This window comes from Eleginops maclovinus, chromosome 11 (genome assembly GCF_036324505.1).
Source record: "Eleginops maclovinus isolate JMC-PN-2008 ecotype Puerto Natales chromosome 11, JC_Emac_rtc_rv5, whole genome shotgun sequence".
NCBI classification, from domain to species: domain Eukaryota; kingdom Metazoa; phylum Chordata; class Actinopteri; order Perciformes; family Eleginopidae; genus Eleginops; species Eleginops maclovinus.
In genome coordinates, this window is record NC_086359.1 from 19,140,020 (window position 1) to 19,166,789 (window position 26,770).

The following is a 26,770-nucleotide window of genomic DNA, read 5'->3' on the forward strand; positions in this document are numbered from 1 at the left end:
ATGTTCTCATGCGTGCAGTGTGGATGTCTGAGAAACCAATTTCCACCTGCTTTGACTGTAAAAAGTACTTGTGTATCTCAGGGTTCTTCTCGATCTCTTTTGTATGTGTGACATGTGGAAACAATGAGGATGCTGCCTGAGAGCCACTTATCCTTCATCCTCACACCTTCCCTTACAATCCCTTTCTATCCACTGTTGCCCTTAAGGGATCATATTCTGCTCATTTTCAGGTTCATATTTGTATTTTGTGCCTCAACTGTGACATGTTCCCATATTTAAATGTTCAAAAAGCTCTCGATGGACCAGACCCAGGCGGCAGAAGCTGGCTTTGGGGACGTGGAACGTCACCTCTCTGGGGGGGAAGGAGCCGGAGCTTGTGCGGGAGGTTGAGCGTTACCAGTTGGATCTGGTGGGGCTCACCTCTACGCACAGCGTCGGCTCTGGATCCTTACTTCTGGATAGTGTTTGGACACTATTCTTCTTCGGAGTTGCCCAAGGTGTGAGGCGCCGAGCAGGTGTGGGGATACTCACAAGCCCCCGGTTGAGTGCCACTTTGTTGGAGTTTACCCCAGTGGACGAGAGGGTCGCCTCCCTACTCCTGCGGGTCATGGGGGGGAAAACTCTGACTGTTGTGTATGCTTATGCACCAAACAGCAGTTCAGAGTATTCAGCCTTCTTGGAGACCCTGAAAAGAGTCCTGTATGGGCATCCCGAAGGGAACTCCTTAGTCTTGCTGGGAGACTTCAACGCACACATGGGCAATGATGGAGAGACTTGGAGGAGTGTGATCGGGAGGAACGGCTCCCCCGATCTGAACCGGAGTGGTGGTTTGTTACTGGACTTCTGTGCTAGTCATGGATTGGCCATAACAAACACCATGTTCGAACATAAGGATGCTCATAAGTATACGTGGTACAAGAGCACCCTAAGCAGAAGGTCCATGATCGATTTTGTTATCGTATCATCGGACCTGAGGCCGCATGTTTTGGACACTCGGGTGAAGAGAGGGGCGGAGTTGTCAACTGATCACCATCTGTTGGTGAGTTGGGTTGAGTGGCAGGGGAAACCTCTAGACAGACCTGGTAAGCCCAAACGTGTAGTGCGGGTGAACTGGGAACGTCTGGAGGAATCCCAAGTCCAGGAGGCCTTCAACTCACACCTCCGGCGGAGCTTTTCAGGCATCCCTGTGGAGGCTGGGGACATTGAACCAGAGTGGGCGTTGTTCAAAGCCTCTATTGCTGAAGCTGCGGCGGGGAGCTGCGGTCTCAAGGTTTTAGGTGCCTCAAGGGGCGGTAACCCTCGAACCTCCTGGTGGACACCGGTGGTCAGGGAAACCGTCCGACTAAAGAAGGAGGCCTTTCGGGATATGTTATCCCTGGGTACTCCTGACGCAGTCGCAAGGTAACGACAGGCCCGAAGGGCAGCAGCAGCGGGTGTGGGAGAAGTTCGGAGAAGCCATGGAGAAGGACTTTCAGTCGGGACCAAAGTTGTTCTGGAAAACCGTCCGACACCTCAGGAGGGGGAGCAGGGAACCATCCAAGCCGTGTACAGTAAGGATGGGACGCTGTTGACCTCAACTGATAGTGTGTTAGGGCGGTGGAAGGAACACTTTGAGGAACTCCTGAACCCGACAACTCCGCCCTCTATGTTAGAGGCGGAGCTGGAGTATGAAGGGGGATCAACTCCAATCTCACGGGGGGAAGTCACTGAGGTAGTCAAACAACTCCACAGTGGCAAAGCCCCGGGGGTGGATGAGATCTGCCCAGAAATGCTGAAGGCTCTGGGTGTCTAGTGACTGTCATGGTTGACACGTCTCATCAACATTGCGTGGAAGTCGGAAACAGTACCGAAGAAGTGGCAGACCGGGGTGGTGGTTCCTCTTTTTAAAAAGGGGGATCAGAGGGTGTGTGCCAATTACAGAGGCATCACATTACTCAGCCTCCCCGGGAAAGTTTACTCTAAGGTGCTGGAAAGGAGGGTCCGGCCGATTGTCGAACCTCAGATTGAGGAGGAACAACGGATTTCGTCCTGGTCGTGGAACGACGGACCAGCTTTTTACTCTTGTAAGGATCCTGGAGGGGGCCTGGGAGTACGCTCATCCGGTCTACATGTGCTTTGTGGAATTGGAGAAGGCGTATGACCGGGTTCCCAGGGAGATACTGTGGGAGGTGCTGCCGGAGTATGGGGTGAGGGGGTCTCTACTCAGGGCCATCCAATCTCTGTACTCCCAAAGCGAGGCCGAGTGTGAAGCGGCTGGGATGAGGATCAGCACCTCCAAATCTGAGGCCATGGTCCTCAGCAGGAAACCGATGGACTGTCCACTCCAGGTAGGGAATGAGGCCTTACCCCAAGTGAAGGAGTTCAAGTATCTCGGGGTCTTGTTCTCGAGTGAGGGAACAATGGAGCGTGAGATGGGCCGGAGAATCGGAGCAGCGGGAGCAGTCACTTTACCACGCCGTTGTGACGAAAAGAGAGCTGAGCCAGAAGGCAAAGCTCTCTGTCTACCGGGCCATGTTCGTTCCTACCCTCACCTATGGTCATGAAGGATGGGTCATGACCGAAAGAACGAGATCGCGGTTACAAGCGCCGGAATGGGATTTCTCCGCAGGGTGGCTGGCATCTCCCTTAGGGATAAGGTGAGAAGTTCAGTCATCCGGGAGGGACTCGGAGTAGAACCGCTGCTCCTTCACGTTGAAAGGAGCCAGTTGAGGTGGTTCGGGTACCTAGTGAGGATGCCACCTGGGCGCCTCCCCAGGGAGGTGTTCCAGGCACGTCCAGCTGGGAAGAGACCGAGGGGTAGACCTAGGACCAGGTGGAGGGATTATATCTCTTCGCTGGCCTGGGAGCGCCTTGGAATCCCCCAGTCAGAGCTGGCTGATGTGGCCAGGGAAAGGAAAGTTTGGGGCTCTCTGCTGGAGCTGTTACCTCCGCGACCCTGACGGAAAAGCGGGAGAAGATGGATGGATGGAAAAAGCTCTTTATTTTTGTCATAGTGCAGCACCTCTTTTCACCCTCCTGTTTTGATTGGTTAGCTGGCCGACTCTGTTGTGACTGGTCAACCGCTTAGAGATGTCCCGCTGCTTAGCCTATCACATACGCTAGTGTCTGGGAGAAACTCCTTCTTGTTGGAACTTTGGGATTTCAGCCATTGCAGACCACTTACATGCACACAAACCTATATAACACACTACAGGAAAGGGAAATCTCAAAAGCGCATAACAGGGCCTCTTTAATGTTTCCATCTGCTGTGTTTTTCTGCATATTTCATTCCAGAGCATTACATCTGTTCCCTCTACCTAACTCCTGTTGATGCAATGCTTGCTTAATCCCATTTATACAGTCTTTATATCGCCACCATAGAAATCTAAAAAGGCAAACTAATGCTTTCCTTTCTTTCACTGATTAAAATAACAAATGTTGGCAAATCCCATCTTGTTAAAATCCCCTTTTTTCAAATCAAATCTTGCAGCAATTCAATTTTGCTAAATGAATTACACAACCAACAAATTAACGGATTGAAGAAAATGTGAGCCGGCGTTTTTTTCTTGTGAGATGGAGGTGCTGTTTAAAAGTACGATTATGCCTTTGTTTGGGTTTGAAGCTGTATAAGTTTGTCTTTCGCCATATGAGAAATCACAGTGGATTGATAGATACAGGCCGCCTCCAGGGCTCAGAAAATATCCTCCACTTTGGCTCCTCGATGTGTGTGTGTGTGTGTGTGTGTGTGTGTGTGTGTGTGTGTGTGTGTGTGTGTGTGTGTGTGTGTGTGTGTGTGTGTGTGTGTGTGTGTGTGTGTGTGTGTGTGTTTCTCCTGCATGAAACATCAGCTGAGGGAGTGTTTAGATCTTAAGACGCCTCACACAGTCATGCAAACTCTTCACACTTTATTGACTTCACACTTTTACCTCAGAAATCTGGTCATACCGGGCTCCAAAAACAAATTGCATTATTGTTGATAAATCTTTTACATGGCATATATTCGAAAATCAGTACTGGGATGTCACAAATTACATTTACTCACATACTTTTATTGTAACTCATATACTGTACTTTTTATTCTGACAGCTTAAATTACTTAAATTAGATTTAGATTATTAATTATTATGACATGTAAATCAACCAAAAAATAAAGATTAACCTTTAATATAACTATTATTAGCGTTTTGATTATAAGCATTTATGTTGCGTATTTGTTCTGATTGTAGTTATTTGTTTTTTACATCTGTTAACAGATGAAAAATAACCTCTTGGCTAACTAATTTAATAATGTGCAATCTCCCTGTTAATTTAACTAAATAAAAAATAACGTAACATAACACTGAGTACTTTCACTTACGGTACTTAAGTCAACTTTGATGCCAAGGCCTCTGTACTTTTACTTAAGGAAGATCACAAATGCAGGACTTTTACTTGGTATAAAGTATTTTTACTATTTAGAATTGCTACGTTAACTTAAAATAAGAGCACTTCTTCCACCAATGTCGAAACAAATAAATCAAGAAAACAAAATTCCTGTCCTTGTAAACTAATATGTGTTGGCTTTGGAACTGAAAAACAAATGGATGTATCATGGAGTTAGTCTATTTCATTAATGGTGTCGGATTTTGGAGCAACCTTTACTGATTGCTTTTTTTGGCCTCCTGCCCAAAAGGAGAAAATGAGGGGGATAATCTGTTTAACCGTTGATAAGTGATAGTTTGTTTAACGGCTTCAATTACCTCTTAATTAATTACTGGCACCATTAAGAAGGTGCTACAGCCAAGGCGCTCCTCTGGATTTATTTCCATTGGCTTTAGATTTAAGGTCTCGTAACTGTTGGAGTTAAACCAGAGGAACTTCCTTTATTCTATAGAAGAAAGGAAACTGCGGGTGTAGAGACAGTTGCCTTATTCTCGAGCGGAAATTATATTGCATTTTGTGCTTTTCATAGAAGCAAGTCTGTTGTAGGCTAATGCTTTAGAAATCTTGATCCTAAAACAAAGGTTCATTGAGTTAGCTTCACAATAGATGGTGTTTAAATAGCAGAAGCTCATTCATTCGAGACACAGCACTAAGCTTTCATTACTCATAATAAGTTCCTATAAGTTCTCATCTTTAAAAAACCCAGATTCTAAAGGGACTTCCCTTATCAGTGAGTGAAAAAACATTCCTTTTGCAGTAAACATTTATTTTTAAAATATAATTAGAACTAGTTGCGATGGGTTTTTGTACAATATTTTCCCTCTTCTGTTGTAAAACAAAAATATTAGGCATTATTAGGTATTAAAATACCAACATATAGGACAGAAACATTAGCATAACTGTTCATAAAATGTTGAGTTCTGGTCCAAATTGATCAGAAAGATATATTTTTTCATCGAGATGGACAGAAAAGTAATTTTAGGTTCTGGAAAAATCCTATTATTTGTTGAGGATTTACTTTCAGCTGACTCCTGGTATTTATTTTAAGAAAAGCACATGCTTAGTCTGTCTTAGCCAACAGACACAACAATCTAATTCCTTGTATGTGTAAACGGACCTGGCAATAAACTTGATTCTGATTCTTAGCACTCTTAAATGTTCTGTTACTTCATGAGGGGCTACATTTTAATAGCATTAGGAGACATACTGTACAACACAGGTGAGCATTTCAAATACAAAATACTTTGCTATGGATTGATGACAGAAAAGGGTATAAACTCTTGATATTTCAAATGCATGGACAGGAGGGATAACTGTATATGTGCTTACTCTTTGAAGTGGGGCTCCCAGGGAAGGAGGTGCTGTGACACCATTTGCCCAAACTTCCCAAGACGGCTCCTTCAAAGTCTGCAGGCTGTATTTTCTCTGGCTTTTGTTGACATGCAGTCCATAAACTCTGGTGCGTAGGGGTGCGTTTTTAGAAACAACTCCTTCTTCTGTGTTTTTATGTTCAGCCTTGGTGTCGATCAGTTGTCACAGCTGGCTTCAGATCGGTTCTCTGTGCAGAAGAGTGACAGAAAAATCAGAAGTGAACGCGGCTGACCGTCACTGCCAATCACATGTCAACTTGGTGTGATGAATCTTTAATGGCATTACAGATTTTTTTCTGTGTGACTGCCATGCGTGTCCTTTCTGTTTGGTTACTTGTATGCAGTGTTGCAATTTTTATCTTTATTACGTTTCGTAATCTCATCTTGGTTAGAGGATTAAAGATGTGATGTTTATTTGCCAGACTTTCATTACATTTATTAAAAAAAACAGATGTGTATTTGCAATCACAGAGAGTACATTTATTAGAAAATAAACCCCAAAAAGAAACTGAAATTGCTTGAAGAGATTTCAATGCCAAATATAAAGTTAAAATCTGCGAAAAAAACAAAAGAGAACTTTAAACTTAATGGCATCCTCATTTATGCTAAATCAATACCTTCATTAGCATAGCAATTCCTAGTTTTTGCTTCTAGCCTCACAAAATGACTACCTTACATATCTTGTATTTTACCCAGATGAGGTCTTAAAACTCCACCCTCACCCCACACTCTCCCCTGTCCTAATTCCACTGCCTCTCCTGCACATCGATGCCGATCGTGTTTCTTTCTCACAGCTAACATCGACTGCTTTGTGACATGAGACAGCCTGCCATCTTCCTTTGAGTCAGTTCCATTTACTCCTCTTGTCATGAAACCTAAACTCATCTGATCAGAGATCTCAAACTACAGAGTGGTATTGCTCCTTTATCATCTATTCCTTAACATGCTGCCTCCAACAAGCTCTTTAAAAGTGTTTACCAAGATATATTCAAAACGTATCCTTGGATATTGGGTTTTTAAAGTCTGACAATGTGGGGCTTCCTGCCTCAGAAAATAAATCGAGACAACTGCGAGTAAAGGTATGTCGAATTAGCTATTAGTATTTTCTGTTTGCCTTTTACCCAGACAGCTGTCACTGGATTACCATTATACAGTGATGGATAGAAACAAAGAACTTTTACTCAAGTACTGTAGTAAGTGCAATTTTGAGGTACTTGAGTGTTCTCAGATTATGCTACTTTATACTTCTACTCCACTACATTTTAGGAGCCAATATTGAACTTTTTACTCCACTACATATTTTTGTATGAGATACTTTTTAAGTTAAAGGTGCCATAGAATGCATCTATCTGGTATTTTGAATTGTTCTCTAATGTCTACAAAGAAGGTATATAACTTTGGATGATCCAAAAAATGTCCAGATGCGGTTTTACAGGCCCATTTACAACCCTATGATTTGGTCCTAGAATGAAACAAGCTGAATTGGCTGGTTTACAAGGAGCAATCCATGGCTGCCTCAGAGCCCATAGAAGCAAGTGAAGTTAGCGAAACTGTGAGAGATGAACCATGGAGGCTATTGGCATCCAACCTTACATGTTTGAGCCTTTATCAGAGGAGGAAACCGATGAATTTGAAGAACCGTTTATTAAAGTTATTCAAATGAGTTCTACATTTACCAGTTGGGATAAAAACACATCTTTTCATAATAGTAAATCAACACATTTACAATTCTGAAATGGGACATTACGCATAAGTAGTACTTTTACTTTTTGTACATTTAAGTATATTCTGATGCTGATACATTTGTACTTTTACTTAAGTTCAATTTTGAACGCAGGACTTTTACTTGTAACAAATTACTTTTACTTAAGTAACAAATCTGAGCACTTCTTCCACCACTGCTTTTATACTTAAGAAAACGTAAAAACTGTTGTGTTTCTCAGTTAAGTTCTAAAGAAATTCTCCTTGTTAATTATGACTTCTACGTTGATTTAAGAAAATGATTAGTGATTACATTTGAGTTTCTTTATATTTCTCTGAAGTTTAAAGTCAAGCTGAATCTAGAGCTATTTGTTCACATTTGATTTAATTTGAGTTATGACTCAGAGTGTAATTTTTTAAGCTAATTGCAAAGAGTTGTTATGTTCCTTAATTGCCTCTGTGGGCTGTGTGTCACAACCGTTGCAGCAAAACTGTTGATTGTGTTGGTGATTGGGTCAAATCAGTGAGATGAACTTAAATAACTATTATCATTGTTTTCTGTCACCTGTCGCGACACCTTTCACTTTCCCCCTCACACTTCTCATATCTTCTCTCATGTTTCTCCCTCTGTGTCTCCCTTCAAATCTCCCACTACCCCCTGGAAACCTCTAATGAGGATGTATGGACTTTTATTTGATATTGCAACTAAACTGCACCTGAAACAACAGCTGCATAATATTTGTGTAGTTAGAGTGCATCTCGCCTATGATTTAATTCCACTATACTATCAGTAATACAATGAGCTGTGATTAACCAATCTTCCATGCCAGGTGGCAGAGCAGCAAACTGAGTCAAATTAAAGTGACAAACAAGGGCATTACAAGGGTGTGGTTAGATGGTACTTATGTTAAACATAGATGTCAGAGAAAAAGGGCAACTTTTAACATCTGTTACAGCGAAAAACAAACACATTGTGAGGACATCAACAGATTTATAATCATAACTAAAACTGCACTCGGAGAGTGCTCTTTGCAAAATCTGCATTCGCATGCTCCTCTGACAGTTTTGACCTGGGTTTGTTCATGATCAAACCCTGTTCATGGAGCAGGTTTGGCCAATGAGAATGAGCAGTCATCACCAATGGGAGGGTTCGCTCACCAGCCCCTGCAATCAACATGTCAAAGTGTCCTTGTGCAAGACACCAAATGATGGCGCATGCATGTGAAAGTGGTCTCCCTTGATAAGCAGGTTGTATGGTAGACTCTGACTATGTATGTAAGTGTGTGCGAATGATGTCTGGTGTTATTGTAAAGTGCTTGAGTGGTTGCAATCCTTTTACCATTTTATTGTTCAGATAGAAAGTCCTTTTTTTCCTTATTTTGACATTACATGAATGTAGCACAAAGACTCTATCTTGCAATTGTAACAAAAGGGGATCTTGAACTGATTCAGATCCACTGAATTGAATAGGTTCTTCCATGGCCAATGAAACATCCTCCAAACAAGTTTCATGAAAATCTGTCCAGTAGTTTTTATGTCAGACCAACAAGCCTCCTTGGCGGCGGTAATAACCTTGTAACTCACTTTGGCTTGTAAGAGAAGTATTTCAAATAAACACAGTGGCATTTTGTAGGCGCTATAAGCTGAGATTGGGGAGGTACATGTAAAGGGTCTTCCTCTCCACGGAGGTCCAATGGGGCCAAACTGTGTCCTTTGAGTACACTAAGTCCCTTGGCACTGTCACCACATCCCATAATTCCTCCTATCTTTGCCATGACACTTAACTGACCTTTAGATTTCCAGCTCTGACACACAGGTTGGGTTGCGTATCTCCAATTTTCTTGCTGAAATCTTCAATTGGATTCCTGCCAAAGACCTCTCGATTGACCTTGACAAGCCTGAGCTGCTGTTCCCTTCCTCCGAAATCCCGCCCTTAACAAGAGCCGTCAATCACAGTGACACCCACACAGTCCCACCTTCCCAGACGGATGTTTGGTTTGATCTTAGACAACCAATTGCTAAAGCTGCTGTTGCAGATCTGCTGTGTGTAAAATCTGCTGAGTCAGGTGCAGCTTGTACAAACACTCTTTGTCTTCCATCTGGACTGCTGCAGTTCCGATCTGGCTGAGCAACCGGAAAATAACTGCAACATAACAGTTGTCAAACTCAACTTCAAAATGTGCTCGAGCTTCCAATTACAGCGATGAGTGGTCATATAGTGTATGCAGGGTAAGATACTTGAAACAGGCTTCACGTCAACATATTTACACTGCATTACCCACGTCCAAGTTTTGAGGCTTCAGATTGTTTTTCTCTAATGAGGAATTTACCAGCAGATCTAAAGTGCTTATAAAAGGCCTTTTGTTGTGTTCATGTTCAAGATACCAAATGATGGCGGATGCATGTGAAAGTGGACTCCATTGATAAGAACGTTGTATGGTAGACTCTGACTATGTATAAGTGTTTGTGAATGATGACTCATTTTAAAGAGCTTTGACGTGTTGTGAAGACTAGAAAAATATAGATGTAGTCTTTTTACCTTTTATTACTTACACAGGATTCATTTTGTGATAATCTTGACTCAGTGAATTGTAAGGAATGTAAAGGCCAAGTGATTTGGATCCACTTTGGATCGCCAAATCATACATCCTTCAAACTATTTTCATGAAAATCTGTCCAGTTTTTTTTAAATTATAAAATCGCGCTGAGAAACAGAACCTCCTTTGCGCAGGTAATTATATAATAATAGCTTTTATTATTCATTATCGCGTGTAAGAGGAGTACCTTAAGGTACATGAAAAGGGTCCGCATCTTCCTCTCCAGGTCCCTTGGCACTGTCACTATATCCCATAATTCCTCCTATCTTTGCCATGCTGATTTCCTGTCAACATGTTTACTCTTAATTACCCAACTCAAACTTTGATGCGTCAGATTAGTCTTTCTCAAATGAGGACTCAAACTGCATTTCTAAAGTGCTGATAAAAGGCTTCTGTGTAAATTTAATAGGCAGTATTTCCTGCTAGTTTATCCCCCCTTTTATCTGGTGAATAATAAATGCATGGTGAGGGATGGGGGGGCGTTAAGTAATAGAAAAAACCTAAACATTTTGGGAAGTATGGTTATTCACCTCTTTCCAAAAGTTATAGGAGAAGATTGTTACTCTCATGTCTGTGTACTAAATGTGAATGTATAGCCAGTAGCACTTTTATCTGAGTTTAACAGGAAGAAGGGGGCAACCTGTAAACCTCTAAAGTTCACTAGTCAACAAACTGTGTCTATTTACATGCAGAGAGGACATTTCAAAAGGTGTTGCTGAATGTATTTCTTAATTCAAACAGCCACAGGCTAGCTGTTTCCCTTGGTTTCCTCTATGCTAATCTAGGCTCTTATGTGTCTTAGTTTGGTACGGAGTATAAATACTGAAATCTGGATGACTGGAATTTGGGAAACAACTGCTCAGTCCAGAGTTTAATACACATTTACCAATAACTAAAATGTTCTTTTTGCATGATTTATATTCTATGTATGACCTGAAATATATCATGTCAGGCTTTAAGTAATGCATTGTTCAAAGGACCAGTGGACAAAGTCGACAATCACCGTGTGACAATCATGTGTGTGAAAACATGGGGAGGCGACTGCTTCTTAAGAGGTTAGCGTATACTGTACATGTATGCTGCAATAGCACGAGTTATGAAAGAGCTGAAGGAGAATTTCTTCATTGAAACAAGGGAAAACAGGCTGCGTGCTTCTTCCTTCATCCTATCAGCTACCAAGTGGTTTTTTTGCAAACAGTTTCCAATGACAGTTGATCAAATGGTTCTTCAATCTCTCTATTATCGTGTAAAAGCACTTAAAATTGTGCGTCATATACAATCATTTCTCTAAAATGTGGGGTATGGATTCAGTAAGACAATCGACCTGCGAGTTGCTTTTTAACACACAAGACATGTACTCTTCTCAGCTTACTTCCAGGAAGTAAGCAAACAAGGATATCTCCCAAACATTATCTATTATTCAAAGTCTAGAAAAATATGTATGCCACAAAGTAAAAAAAACAGCTTATGATCAATCATGTAGTGAACAAAATTGGGATCAGGTTACAATTCTCTGTTGCTTAGTCACTGACTCCATGTGGATACAAATAAAAGATTAAAATTGATGTGTTTTAACTTGTTTTTACCCCACTGTGATTTAATTGTGATAGACATCAAAGGTGCAGAACCTGACAGTGAAATGATTTGAAACACACACACACACACACACGCACACACACACACACACACACACACACACACACACACACACGCGCGCGCGCGCGCACACACTGCGCACACAGATACCCTGAGATGTGATCGGACTTTCAATGCAGCTGCACATAATGTCTATTCACCGACAAGGAGGTGGCGGGGGGCGGAGTACGCTGGGATGACAAAGATGACAGATAATTGAGACAAAGCTCGCTAAGTGAGATGATTTCACATGAACAGTTAGTGCAGACCTTCTTTCTCCATAACTGTCCTGAAGTTGTACTAGGTCTTTCACATTCAGTGCTCTCCCTTCTCCCTCTGAGGCCCGACTCAATGACGACTGAAAGAGCATTCTCTACTCCTTGTTAACTGAGGACTGCATCAGTCCTAATAAGAAAGCTTTTACACGGTTAATTAAGAGACCCTGTAATGCTCAATTTACTCATCTCATTCTCCTCTTGTCTTCTTTAATTTCAATCAGAATTAATCTATCTCTTTTTCCCTTATTATGTAGAGTCTTTGACATGTGCGTTGTGTGCATGTGCACTTTGCTCACTCCGGCTTCATTCTGAGCCTTTCTAATATTTTCCCTCATCAACTGCGCTCTCTGATCGTCTATTGCTTTCAACCCTCTGCCTTGTTGCTTACCCACGAGAGAGGAGATGGTGGGGAGAAAACTTGGACGAAATGGACATAGGGAAACAAATGATCTAGTTGGAAAGGATATTAAGATGATAAAAAGTTTCAAATAGGGGCCACAACACAAATATTGGCAGGGACTGAGCTGCTAGTGAATTATACACAGGAAGGGAATATAGAGAGGAAAATAGGGGCTGTGGAATAAGAGTGGGATGGTGTGAAGTGTAACACGGATGAGTAAATAGACCTACCAGCATTTAAGGAAAAAGAGGAAAAAGAAAAAGAAGAGGTGGGTATTTTAGCAGAAGAAAAAGGAGGTGGAGGTCGAGCTGAGGTTGTCGTTTTAAAACTCTGCACGTTTGAACGTTAATTTAAATGTATCCTCTGATGAATTGCCCTGAGATGATTTGTTTCCCTTACCATAACAACTGTGTATGCATCCCAGAGGGGCAGAAGCAATCCCCTAAATCTGTCAGCCATGTTTTTCATGCTCTCTGCTTTTGACAGTAATGAGTCGGGCCAGTATGATTGGCTGCTCAGCGGCTGATTAAAAGTAGTTTCCTCTAATACATGGATTTACTCTGACATTTCTAACACAGGGAATCTAATTGCTTCATAACAGTATAGGAAGTTATAATAATTTTCATTTGCAGTTCATCTTTTAGCTGTTTCACTGAATATTAAAATAATAGTTTCATCTTTAAAAGGTTAAAGAATTGTGAAAAAGGAGAACAAGGTGACAGATAGAGCCGATGTTCTATTTTGAAGGCTGAAAATAAATGTGAAAATAAAATGGGTAGCTCGTAGAGAAAATTATTGCCTGGATCTGCAGAGCATGATTTGGCAGTTCGGCCCACCATTTCACTGTTTTAGTTCACGTTTATATCTTGATTTAGCTGCAGCAGGCAGCTGTTTTTGGAGAAAAAGCTCAGATAAACCCACTGCACACTTCCTGCTCAGCATCAAAAAGCAAATGACGCATAGACACTAGCTGGTGAACACAGCGGAGCGTTTAGCAGCTAGAGATAGAGCAGGTATTTCCCTCAGGAGGTGGTGGAGACCAAAAACAGGGCTAAAAGAGATCTTTTAGAAGCTGGAGGCAGTACAATTCTGGCTTCTTTAATTTTAAAATGTAGCTGAATATTCTGAGGCTAGAATGAGTCAAGTCATCTATTAGCTATTCGATGGAGAGACTATTTGTATAATTTAATTGATTTTTCTGGTTCCACCTTTTCAATGTGAGGATTTTATACCTTTAAGAATCTTCAACAAAACTAAACTAAATATCTTTGGGTTTGGGATAATTGGACACAGCAAGACCCGAGATCGGAGATGAGACCTGTGATAAATTGTAGAAGATATTTTTCTGACATTTTATAGACTAGAAGAAAAATCGTGAATACAATTGGCAGGTTGATCAATAATGAAAATCATCCTAAATTGCAGCCCCACAAATTGGCTTATTGATTCACCTACAATTTGTTTCAGCAATTCTTCATAATGTCCTCAAAGGACACAAAGACCTCCTGAAAGTCTTCTAAAGCCCACAGAAGAACTGAAGTACACGTTACATTTGTTTTATTAAGAGGAATACTATACATCTTCCTGTAGTAAAAAGCTCCTTGTCGTAACACCGTTCATGAATTCAAATATTCCTATAGGAGGATAATCAGAAATGCACAAGTCAGGGCACACTGAATGTTGCAAGCGCACACAAGCGAGCCGCATTGGAGGCTGCTATATGACGCGTAGTGGGAGACAAATTGCAGCGTTGCAGACCGAAATGGTTCATGGCCTCGGCTGAGTCTGATAAATTCTACCCGCCTAGCTCCACTAATCACTGCAGCCTGTCACAGACACGCCCCCCTTCCCCAGAGAGACGACGAGCGAGCTCCTGATCTCAGGCCGGCTCAATGCCACACACACTCGCATGCATGAATTTCCTGCTAGACGGGTCACAAACTAATTTCCTCTGTTTTTCTCCCTGGTAACACAGCCCCCTGTTTTTTGGGGACTCATATGAAACCAGAAAATGCATAGTACAGCAAAAAAATCTCTGTATCTATCATTCGTAATTGTTTCTCTGGTCAACCCCTGTCCCACATATACACACAAACACACTCAGCTTGGCCGTTTGTAAGCTGTATTGGTGTAATTGATGCAATGACTGGAAATAAACAGGCAATTTAAGTGCTGGACACCTCACTGCTCTCTCTCTCTCTCTCCACTGCTCTCTTCAACCTTTCCTCTTTGTCTCCTCAAACACACACACACACACACACACACACACACACACACACACAACACACACACACACACACACACACACACACACACACACACACACACACACACACACACACACTGCAATATCTCACAATCGAACAAGCTGGAATAAAGGACAAGGTCAACAGGCTGGGGGAAAAAAAAAACGTGTGAGATGGAGGAAATTAGAAAGGATAAGAATAGAGAGGGACAGAGGGCATGCAGTAAAACAAAGACTAATCTCACAGATGACTCATGTCTGGATGGCCTGTTTAATGACAAATTAACAGCCCAGTGAGAAAGAGAGCAACAGAGTGTGATATAACCAAACTACCATTTGAACCATTTTCAGTTTCTGCAGCTGCTAGCTTCAGAGGCCTGCAGCTCACAGGAGGGGCAGTTCAGTGAGAGCTTTCACCTTCCAAAATGTATCTGGCAAAAAAAGTCTTCTCTCTTTGTATGATGGGTCGCCCTCACTGGACCACTCGGCCGAGCAGACAGTGTTCCAACCTCTCCTGCCTGCAGCAACACCAAAAAAAGAAGAAGACAGAAATAGCCAAAACTGATCTGGCTGCAGCACATAGTAGACTTCATCTTTTGTATGTGTTATGTGCATCTATATCCTGACCCATAGCAGCACTTGTAAATAAAAAAAGCTACATGTTCTTTCTTGTCATACTGTTTGTTATGTAATTCTGCATTGTCCTGTTAGCATCCCATCATGCTGCATGAATATTAAGAGGTGGCAGCCAGTTGTCTAAGCTACAGAGTTCACAATAAACAAGGTCTAATGATTTAATACGTCCTCATGTTGACATATCCCATGGGCGGCCATGCTGCCTGTACCTGAGGTAATGGGAAAGAGAGTCAAGCATAAAATGATAGAGCAGGACTTGACAAATGTATAGCAGCAGAAACCATAAACACATGGAAAAAAACAAGAGTTAGGGTTGCCATAATTTCTCCTTAAGGTTGCTCCATCCTTGTGAAAAGAGCCTTAAAGAACACTTTTATGTTCGTATGCAGGATGTTCTCATACACTGTTAGTACCGATGGCAATGGGCTCTGGCTTTTTTAGACGGAGGGTGAAGAGGTACTGCAACATAGGGAGTGAGAAAAAGAAAAAACCGTTATGAACATGAAATCATGGAAATATGTCACAGAAGAGGCAAAAAATACAAATGTCAACCTGAAAATGAGCTTAATATTTCCCCTTTAAGTAAAGACAACTGTGGTGTCATTTTAACCCAAATGTTGATTTATCGGTCAATTAACCTCCAAACTTCCGTAGCTTTTTTTTACCCAAAACCATAATATTTTTTTCCAAAAATCACAAAGTAGTTTATTTTGAGAAGACCGTATGAATTTAGCTACGCAGAAGAATGACACATTAAAAATGAGGATTTCTTGCATATCATATCATATAACAGTTGTGAGAGGACACAATGCACAATGAAAGGAAAATCTCAAATTAAATTAACAATATAAACATTCCCAGGACATTCTTTTGATAAAACTATTTTCGAGGTTGGAGCAGTGCGTATTATTGTTGTTTTTTGGATGGTAAGATTTATATCCCTGTATATGGGGAGTTCATTAAGAGGTCAATATGTGAGATCAATCTATGAAGTCGAACAAGTTTTTATGTCTATCATTAAACCTGTTGACCTCCATATAATCATCATTTCGTTTCTGGGAGGAAGAAAATCTCTATGTGTGAACACTGTCTCTCTCATGACCTTTGACCACAACACTGCGGCTCTGCCATATTTTCAGGACTGATGACATTTCCTCTCCTGCTATGGAAAATGTAGTCGTCATCCTTCAAAATGCCTGCCTTTGAGTCAACCTACAGAGCAACTCAACCTTGACTTTCTGTCTGAACATTACACCGACAGCAATTTTTCAGAACTAAATAAAAATGCATTTCTTTTACAAGATAAATCGTTTCAGCATAGCCACATTCTTGTTTTTAAATGCTTTATTTTTCCATTTTGACGCCTGTTCTTGAACTGCATATATATTTAACTGAGAAGTGTGTAAGGCTTAAGGGCACCAACAACACACCACACTTTAGCAATGATTTCAGTAAACCTGCTTATTAAATGGAGATGAGAAATGTTGGTTTAACCTCTGATTCACGGAGTTTCCAGAAGGACTAAAAGCACCTGTCGCATAATTTGTGACTCTTCACAAAGGAGATAACATCGCAAACTCTGATACAACACTTCAACACTTTTATGACACTTTAAAAATTTTAAGAGACACCATTTTCTGTGTCCTAAAATGCTGGTTAAGCATGGATAAAAAAACAAAACGCATGGAAAAAGCTTCTGTCTTTGTCAATCGGTGCCCAACAGATGAAAATGTGAACTGGTTAGGTTTAAATTCAGTTGAATAAATAAAGATTTGAGTCTGAAAGACAGGTTTGCAAAAACACCCCCCGCAGAAACAAGCTCTAAACACAACACTGCCATATTATCACCTTTTATGTTTTTTATTAACACATCCAACACTTACTGAGCAACATTAGTTTTCTTTTGGAGCAGGGACTGAAGTCTAATATTCACTCTCCTTTAGGCCTGTTTTTGTCTCCACCACCGCCTTAGGTAAAAATTGCAAGCTAAATACTCAACTAAATTCACCATCTACTGCAGTCTGTAAATGTGTGTGTCTACGCTTTGGTGCTCAAGAATAACAGTTTTGTTGGAGGCTAAAAAACAAAACGATGAGCTGAAAGAGGCTAAAAAGCTCTGTAAAATTGAGGACACTTGGCTATGAATCTAAATTATTATTTTTTGTGAAAAGCAGTCTTGTAAGATTGTCTAAATATTGATTATAGCAGCTTCAAGTTTGTATTGATTGGATCTTGCTTTTCAGAGGCATCATGGTGTTCCAGGATGCAACGAATGAGGTAACCAGGGTCAGGATCAATTCAAATATTTATAAAAGGAATACAGGCTTACTGACAGGTCCATGGTAGACAGGCAGAGTAAACAGATTAAGGACGGGAAAAATTAAAAAGCATTTTATAACTCACAATATTCTGGAACAAATCCCCTCATATTGTTATTGAAGAAAATATGGTTGGGATGACCAATGTCACAAAATATTCACACAATGATAATTTTGATAAATAATCATCAGTATTGTGAGTACAATAACTAAGCCGGTAAAGGAAAATAATTGAACAGCTAGAGGAGGTGTGACACTTTCCAAAAACAATGGGAGTAAATCGCATAACATTGCCAGTGGAAATATAATGTCAAGATAAACTATGTTTTTTGTCATGCCCTTCTGCTTCCAATTGTGTCTGTTACATCTGTTTTATGTCATTTCTATTCCACTTTAATCCACTCCTTTCTTTCTGACGTACATCCTCATTCTCCCTTGAAAGACTTCACTTCCTGATTGCAGCATTATAACTGCAGCCCCCTGAAAAACCACCCCCCCCCCACACACACACACACACACACACACACACACACACACAAACACATCCATAGGCTTTCTGCAGTGCCTCTACCTCATTGACCACAGTATAATACTTCATTAGCTATATGGCAGATTTTACCGTCTAAGTGAGATTAGCTTCCTTTGTCTCCCTTTATCCTCTGAAAAGCTGCCTGCCATAAAGCTTCACTCCAGTCACAAAGCCAATAACCTCAAAGTCAAGAAATCTTATGTTTTCCTGTCCTTCGTTTTTTTCATGCGCTTTTCATTCCTTTATTCTCAGAGAGTGTGCTTTCTGGAAGAGATCCGTGGCCATATGACTGATTGCGACTCTGACACTGTAAAAACACATGTAAGACTCCCAGAGGGGTCAAACGCTACAAATGTTATTAGTTAGAAAGTAAAGAAAGCAGACACTTGTATAAAAAGGGTATGATGTAATTTTCTAAAAAGCTCATAAATTATAAGTGTAACGTGTTTATATATTTAACAACTACCTACTGTAATATTTAACACCTACAGTATTAACAATCAAACTGCTTAAGGCTGTTCCATAAAGGGCAGCCATTTGTCTTTCTGTGCGGAGGAAAGTTAAAAGATTCAGGAGGCCGACCGCGGCCACAGAACTCCATTTTAAACCTTCAGAGAAATGTTAAGCGCAATTGATCATCGCACTTCATTTCACGAGGCACAAAGCCTGAAGCGTGGAGAGAGGACAGCTCAATGGCAGAAGGAGGGAAGGAAATCAGAAACAGTAAACCTGTCCATCTGGGCGCCGTGTGTGTGGGCTGCTGGTTATTGCACCCTGGTGGGGCTTCCACACTGCGAGTGGCTGATGTGTTGCTGTTATCTGACCCGGTGTGGGCGCTGCAACAAGCCAAGATTGCTTCTGTTCGCGTGAAGCTACGAAGTTTAGAAAAGGAGAGTTATTAATGTGTTTCTATACTACTTTACCATAGCAATGACCATAGCCGACTGCTCACAAGCACTAAATGGGAAGCATCAAACTGAAACGACAAAAAGAAAAACTACAAAAGAGCAGTGAACAAAAACATTTTCACTTTTATGATAAAGCGGGAATGGTTTTATGTCAAGACTGAAACGTTGTTTGCCATGTCCGAATGTCACATTTGTAGCGTACAAAGTGAACACTACTACTGTATAATAACTACTGTTGCACACCCAAGTTAAGCAACAGTACATCTTTAAACAAATATACAATTTCTTACTTTTTGTTTTATTGTTATTATTTCTGTCTTAATTGTTCTTATATTTTCGTTATTTATTTCCCTTTTTTTTGTATTCTTGATTTTTCTTTCATTTATCTTTTTCTCAGTAATTTTCTATTGTTATAACTCTGATGCATTTACGTTGCTTGTTCACTACCACATTAAGTGTTTACAAATACAAAATGAACAATAAAGTGAAAAACAACACTAACGAATCAGCCCTAATGAAGACTCTACTGATTTTTGCTTGAATCAGATTGAATTGACTGTAACCAAACAAGTCACCATTACAATCCTGATTGGTGCACATAAGTACAGGATATTGCCATTTCTTAACAGAGTCCTTCCTATTCCAAAACAGTGTGGGAAAAAAGCTTAGAAAGCTAAACCATGAAATAACCAAAAACTGTCACAAGCAGACAATGTGTTGTGGAGGATCCAGTCACATTTGAGTGAAAGGAAAATAGATTTTGAGGACCATTGAAAGCAACATGGTCTCTTTTTATATGACAATGAAACGGTTAAGAAAGGTGTTATAAAATAACGATTCACTTTGAAATTGCAATCGTATGTTTTGTAATACTGTATTGTTCTCAAAAACACTGTATCATTTTTTTAAGAATAGCTTACATGCAACGATTAGTGGCAGACTGGATGAGACCGCACAAAAAGCAGTGAAATCGAATGCAGATTCCACTGTTGTATAAAAATGTCACGTTTTTTAAAATCAGATTATATGCATATGGTTCAGTGTTCTTCACACTGTTTCCTTAAATTAGATTTTTAACAACTGTATCATGGTGTGTATCGTATAACCAGATTCTTGCCAATACAAAACCCTAGTACAGAGAGGACAGAAATCACAAACTATATAAATCAATAACTCTGGCAGATTTCTGTAACATGTTGAATTGGTACTAAGAGAGTTATAAGGCAATGCACAAATGCTCCCTTTTTTTTAACTTTCATCTTAAACCACTATTTTTTTAATGATTCCTTGCAGGTCTTCTTGCAGTGTAAGGGCAGTGCCCCTGCTTGTGAGCCATTTCTGTCACGGTTTGTAAATTATTCATTTAAACATGATTGACCAGGGGATTGAATTACGGGATTGATTGATCAGTGGGCTCGTAAAAAGGAATTCCAATGACCACTGAAACCTAAGTGTGACTTAAATGACTGAGGGGCGCAACAGCAATTCTGCAGGCCGATGTGCTCAACCAGTGCTGGCTGAAAATGCATCCTCTCTGGAATGGGTTCACAACATTCCCCATTCCTGGTGAGAAAAAAGTGGTGGAAACTGTTGGATATTTGCTGGAGGCAAAATTAAAAAAGGAGTATGTTTGAAGCAATGGTGAAAAATGTGGAAATGCGCCCAATGCATATCTGGAAAACAGTTTCTGTCACTTTAATGAAGAGGGTAAAGATTAGGGCTGCAACGAGCAATTATATTTCATTATCTACTGAGTAGTTTCTTGTTTATTATACTAATGGATTGTGTTCAAATGTCAGTAAATTGTGAAAAAATACAATTTTCAAAACCCAAGATATTCACTTTACTTTGCAAGCGAAGCGGGAAGCTGTTCATTTGGACATTTTGAGTGAAATCTAAACACACATAGTGGAATGTAGCTACCAGGGGCATTGTTATGATTAAGTCAGATCCGGGGCTTAGCCCAGCCCGGAAATCATACAGTAGAAACAATATAAAGTATCCAGAGAATACACAATATAAAATATAACGAATAAATAAGAACACTGCACCAATCTACCACAAAAGCAGAAACATATAGACATAGTTACTATATATATGTTGTTTTAATGTGCAAATGTATATAGTATCACATCCATGTGCTGATTGAGGGATGGACTCAATATACTCTAGGGGGGTCCTGGGGCATACTCCCCAGGTAAGACATTTTTTTACATCTTAAAGTTAAATGCATTGATCTGGTGCACTTTGAATTAAAGACACTATATCTATGGGAACTTTTCAACTTTTTTGAACCAGTTAACATTTCTTCCTTTTATTTATGCATATCACTCCCCCTTATAAACTGTTTCATTTTCCTATAGTATACATTGGAATGATACCATACCTGTTATTATTTATTTTTGTACAATTATAATAATTATATAAAAGTGTGCCTTAGAACTATTTAATATTTAGGATATAAATGGTGACCAACACGTTTAGACCTACAGAGATTACTTAAACTTACGGCAACTAGCTAAACACTGGAAGAGTCCTGTATTTCATCGAGGCAGAGCACTCTCACTTCCTGCCTGACTCAACAGGAGAGAACGCTTCCTCCATTTTGTTGTTGAAAAAGCTTCTTAGTTCCATTAGTGTAGCTAGCTACCACGAGACAGACAGACACACACACACACACACACACACACACACACACACACACACACACACACACACACACACACACACACACACACACACACACACAAATAGCCAAGTTTGAATGATACAAAAAGTGGAACCAAAGTACTTGGTAACATATTAATTTCGAGGGGCTTTAATGTATGACAGATGAAAACATCCTAGCTATTTTCTTTATGCTCTTTGTGTTTTTTAAAAAAGATCTTGGGATCCGAGGCTATATATAAAACGTCCGAGGCTATCGATGATACTGGTGGCTAGGAATGGTTAGATTGCTGCTGCATGTGTACACCTTTAACTGGCACTAAAAGCAACTTTCGCTCAGATAGCACATTTTATGTTTCCAGGAGATTACCGCAGCTGCTGTTTCTGTCTCACTCTCTGATTCTGCCTCTGTCTGTCTCCTCCATCAAAGCAAAACAACAAATCCCTGTATTTCTGTTTTTCCATCTGCGCCTCTCTTGCTTTATCCCGTAAGGTCCAAGTCTAAGCCTTGTGTTTCATTTATTTTTTATTTTGCGCATTTTTGTGTTGCATGACGTGCTGGACATGCTCTCCTTCTGCACCTCAATAATCCCAGATTACACGTTGGGATATTGAGTGTGTGTATAAACACTCCATTAAATGGCACACAGATTCTCATACTCTGTGTACTTTATGTAATCTTGTGTTTTACAATTTCCTCTCTACAACCAGTGACCTCTACACCACCATAAATTGTTGTAAAATTCTGCAATCGGGCCTCCACAGAGCACTAATCAAATCCCGCAATTTCCAAAGCCCCAATCTACATCAATCAGAGAACCTGACCCAAATGCCACTTTCCATTTAGAGTGCTGCAATGAAAAGAAAGAGAGGTTTGGCATTGGGGAATTCATGAAAAAGAGAAAATTGTGGGAATTATTAAAGAATCACTGCTGCTCCTTTTCCAACACTTACATATTCAGGACTCAGTATCAGCTGCGCTCTCTGTAGTGTGAAGCTGCTTTTATCATATATGTGCGTTTCTGAAAAAGAAAGGCAGCACATGTAGTTTGTATAATAAAAGGTGCTGTTTGTATATTGCAGAGTCATTACAGGATATGTGTTCCTTTAGCAACGTGCTATGAAACTCCTGAATTTAAAATGGCAACGCTTTTTTATATTTTATTCAGGAAAAAGAGAAAAGGAAGGAATAAAGCCGTACCGGGAACAAAGCAGAGCTTAATTATTGCTCGAGTCAAAACAGAAAAGAAACTATTCATAGCAGCCTTCCAGAAAGAATGAATATCCTCATCATACAGGGAATCGATTTTAAGCTGTCAATCTATCTTTAGAAAAAAATCTATTTAAATTTTAAATCAGCCCACATCTAATTTTTTTTTTCTTCAATCAATTCCTCTCCACGCACTGCTGCCTTCAATGGTGGATTTTATGGCCTCTGCCAGCGTGGACTCTGCCTCGATCCCGTCCCCGCTGGATTCATTTACTGGCCTTTTGTGGATGAACTGTTGCATGTTTTAATGGCCACATAGCACTGCGGCAGGGGGAAAGGTAAAGTGTGCCTTATGTGTTTAAGTTATCCAGAATAGCAGCAATAGGAGATCCAGAGCTACAGCAAGCAGGAGTCCCGTTCAAATGTGTATTTTCTCAACTCAGTTGGCAAATATCTGCACTTGTGTTGGCATGCCTGCTGTACCCTACCGGCTGCCAGCTGTCACTCAGGAAGACAGAAAGATGGAGGATGGAGAACAAGAGGAAGGGGGGGATAAAGGGAGTTGGTGATGATGTGAGGACATGAGCCCCACGGCTTTCTTTCTCTCTTGTTTCTCATTTGTCTCTCTGATGATAACCAAAAACATGGCAGCCTGAAAGAAGAGAGGTTGACATCAGAAAGGAAGAGGAGAAAATAATGCTGAGGGGAAAGAATGAGCATGATATGGAGAGGAAATAAAAAGAGCTTTTTCCATGGTAACGGTTGAAGAAGAATCACCACAATATAGCGATTCTTAATGCATTAGTATGGATAAGTGCAAGAACCATAAAGTAAACATATGTACCAATGTGTTATTTATGAATGCTTTTTTTTGAATGCATGGAATATGATGTGAGAGGTCTCGCCTTGATGTCAACTTGGCATTGCAAAATTAATTAATTATGAAATTCTTCCTCTGTTTATATCTCCACTCTATGTGTATTTTATGTAATTGTCAAGCACTTTACATTGGATTTATTCTATGAAATGTGCCATACAAATACATGTGTAACAATATTATAATTGCACTTGAGTAAAGAAAACAGGCTGCATGCTGGGGAGTCATTCACATTGTTAGAGGTGTGCTGCTCCCATTATGCTCCAAAAACAAGGACATTGGTAAACTAGTTGCTGTGCCTTATGTAGTTATTTTATTCGCAAAAATTTAAGAAAATATTGAGATTACTTGCTTTCCACTGTTATCTATCATTTGAGCTGAAAATGGTTTGGTCTCAGATGGACAAAACAAGACATCACCTTGGATTTTGAGAAACTGGAAGTGCATTTTTTATTTTTTTATTCTGTGACATTATCGTAACAAGTCTCTATGATGTGGCTCCATCAATCAAACTAGACATCATTTTCGCTTAGAAACCCTTTTGAAGAATGTCCGCATCATGTGTGGGTGCAATATACTCTATTTCAGCACATACTGTACATTGGATTTGACATTATTTGATATTCTTTGCTCTGCTGCAGCAGATTTACAGATTAATAGATTTCCTGAAGCCTTTCATGTAACATGCTCGGCCATGACACACACATACAACTGTCATATACCATCTCATGGGAAATATTAATATTTAATACATTTATGTCATACAAAGCAAACTGCGCTGCAATCTGCAGCTAGAGTGAACCGGACAGCGTTTGTGTGGGTATTCGTCGACACATGTCAGATACAGCTTTATTACAAACAAACTGAACCGAGCATGAATGCTTCGGCTTTTCATAAGACGCTGATTTCCGTGATTTATAGAGTACAAGGGGGCTTAACAGATCACTAAATCACTGGGAGACACATTCTGTGACTTGTGCTGGATTTAAACGCTTTAGTGTCTACAAATGTCAATACTATATTGGGCCAGAGGAAGCTTCCTCCATGTCTCATTTAGAGCCTCGACATAGGGAAAGAAAAATCACTGTTTGCTGCTGTTTGAAGTTAGGATGGGAAGGTCATTAAAAATCACTATTGTGACTTTTCATTTAAATCAAGCAAACAACAGCCTTAAGTTTACCTCGAATTCCACCAGTCTCTCCTTTGTTACACAATATAATTCATATGAACACTATTTCACTACACATACAAGTTTAAATGTAGCGATTTTCAAGGCTGCATGCATGAGACTGCATTGTCAAAAAGGTATTGTTATTATATACTCAGATAAAACCACATTTGTATGTTCTTTTGTATTGAAATCCAGTCATGAGATGCACATCTCAAAGGTGTCAGTTTGGGCATAAACCCTTCAAGAATGCGTAAGACAGAGCAAATTAAGTCCAAATGCCAGAACAACACATTTCCAATGGGAAAAGCAAGCAGAATGTTTGATTTACCACGTTGATGCATCGTGATTCTCCTGCATCAATGTAGCCATGGCCTGTTTCTAAAATGAAGGACAAATGAAAATTGAGTGAGGATGTAATTTCCCACTCTCTCAACATGGCAGTGTAATGTATGAAGGAGGAAATGATATTGCCTGTGGTCGAGCAACACAGAGGCTCTTTTGAGACAGAAGAACTGCGATTTAATTCCAGCTCAGTACGCTCTCACAAGCAGCTGCAAGCTATTGATGTCTGTTCCCACAACTATTGTTATTCCACTTTCAATTCACAGACTAGGATACCACTTTTAAACCCCATATAGCACAACGTCAATGCAATGGCGACCCCCCACCCCCACCCCCATTCTCACACAGCTTTTATCTGCGCAGAGCTTTCATGTGAGGATGAACCGGTCACTCTGCATGCACAGCCCAAGTACCGCTGCACAAAGCGTTACATCGCCTGTTTTCGGAGACTTCAAGAGGCTTTTTTTCCTCATTTAAAAATGGCAGGCATTCAAAAGAGTCAGAAAGACAAATGAATGCAGGAAGCTGTGTTTCTTTCGCCTGGAACCACAGTAAATGGTTATATCAGCGCCACAGCTGATGTAATCAGGGAAAGATATGCACAGCACACACAGTCCGAGCACGGCAGAGAGGGGGAGCAGTTCCTGTCTGCTCTTTCTACGCATATCATGACACTATCTGTGATTCACTATCAGAGTGTGAGCTTGAACATTGATACTTATTTACTAGTGGTAAACCAATTCATCCGGCCGATTATAGCCATTTAGAGCTAATTGGCATCAGCCTTTAACTGCTCTCAAGAGGTTAATGATTTATTTATTCTAGTATTTCATCCAGCCACCACCAGGAGAGGCCTCTACAGACACATTGTTTGTTAATTTGTTTTATTTTAGAAATGTTTGTCACATAAATAAAGTAGTGCTGCTCTTTGCTGTTGAAGGTGGACTAAGACTTTAATGATTTATCTGTTTAATAATTGGTTTTATGTGCAGCTCTACTCAAGCTGAGACATTAACAGTGTTACATAAACATTTTTTTCAGTTCAGCAATTTGGTTTCTCATTTGTTAGTAATATTTATGTTGCATTTATCTGACCCAAAAACAACAACACAAATATTTTGGCCTTGTGTGTCTGCATTGGCCATCAATAAACTCATATTCAGTCAACCGCCAGTATTCACCAAGCGCAAAGAGTCCAGAGGTGGAAGAAGTACTCAGATCCTTTACTTAAGTAAACATATAAATACTATGGTCTTAAAATACTTCAAATAAGTCCTAAATACAAAATTGTACTAACGTTCAGAGCTATATAGATACTAAGAGTCGCGACACTCTTTGATGTGCCGCCAGGGCAGTCACGTGCATGTAAACCCCGATAGTTCCAAACAAACGCTGCGCTGTCATGTTATTCTATGAGAGACAGACAGCAGCGATTGCGCTATTGAATGGTAAATATTAAAGAAAACACACACCTAAGCAGTTTTT

At 40.3% G+C, this 26,770-nt stretch overlaps 1 protein-coding gene across 2 annotated transcripts in view; it reads right to left on the bottom strand.

Moving 5' to 3' along the window:
* The window catches only part of flrt1a (fibronectin leucine rich transmembrane protein 1a), a 45,282-nt gene that overhangs the window by 10,907 nt on the left and 7,605 nt on the right, over nt 1-26,770 (bottom strand). For both annotated transcript variants that reach the window (XM_063895707.1, XM_063895708.1), the window contains exon 2: nt 5,731-5,959. The gene's annotated coding sequence lies outside the window, so the exon portion shown is untranslated. The remainder of the gene's footprint in view (nt 1-5,730; nt 5,960-26,770) is intronic.